Source organism: Mus caroli, chromosome 3, assembly GCF_900094665.2.
Source record: "Mus caroli chromosome 3, CAROLI_EIJ_v1.1, whole genome shotgun sequence".
NCBI lineage: Eukaryota > Metazoa > Chordata > Mammalia > Rodentia > Muridae > Mus > Mus caroli.
Window position 1 is genome coordinate 14,817,750 of NC_034572.1, and position 1,207 is coordinate 14,818,956.

Sequence of the window (1,207 nt, forward strand, 5' to 3'; positions counted from 1 at the left end):
GTTGCAGTTCCCTTTAGCTCCTTGGGTAATTTCTCTAGCTCCTCCACTGGGGGCCGTGTGTTCATCCAATAGCTGTTTGAGAATTTTATATAACAAATATTGATCATATTCTTTTCCCTCTCTCCAAATTCTCATGATCCTCCCCCTACCCTTTCTCATCCAACTTTACATTCTTTCTCTCTTTTAAAACAAAAAACAAAACAAAACAAAACAAAACAAAAAACCACAACAAAATATTGGGGTCTGATTTGTGTTGGACAACTACTCCTGAGCATGGGGCCTCATAGTTATTCATTCATGATCCCTGCTGCTCTTTTCATAATATCCAGAAACTAGCAATATGTCCATTAACTGATGGATAGATACTGAAAATGTGGTACATTTTCATAGTGGAATATTACTCAGCTGAGAATTATAAAACTTAGAAACAATCATCCAAAGTTGGGTAACCCAGAGCCAGAAAGATAAAGACGAATATGTATATTCATGTTTACAAAAATATATATCATTGTTTGGAGTAACTGATGTGCTCTTTCTACATTACAAATGGTATGTAGGCTAAAGCCCATTTGTGATGACTACCCTGGAAATCTACATACATAAAAGGGCTCCTTTTGGGTCCCTGACTTACAGAGAGGGTCCCAATTAAGAATGTATGATATCTGTGACATGACCAGTGAGTGATCAAAGGCAAGCTTTGAAGATGGAGGCAAGAAGCCATGAGTCAAGAAACATAGTCCAGAATTAGAAAAGCTCAAGAGAAACAGATTTTTCCCTTAAAGAGCCCAGAGAGAAGCACTGTTGGATAAAAGCTGGAGATTCTGTAGGTTGTATAGGTGAGTAGACAGGTTTTAGCAAAGGGTCTTTTAATGAAGGGCCACAGCAGAAAGGGTTCTGAAGTAGAGACTTTAGTAAGCAGCCCATGGGACAAAGGCTTACAGGCTTCTAAAGGAATATGGGGCTCAAAGACAATATATAGCCTACACTAAGGGGTATCTAGGCATCAGACATGGGGATAGGATTACAATTCCAGTTTCATCAGGCTGAGCTGAGCAAATGTAGCCTGAAGCTGGGCTCCCTTTCCCTGGCCTATATGCGACCTAAGTGCTCTAATAGCTGCAGCAGAACATGTGGCAGAGTTTTATTTTTTTATTTTTGTTTTTAATTTTTGGTTATTTTTCTTACTTACATTTCAAATGTTTTACCC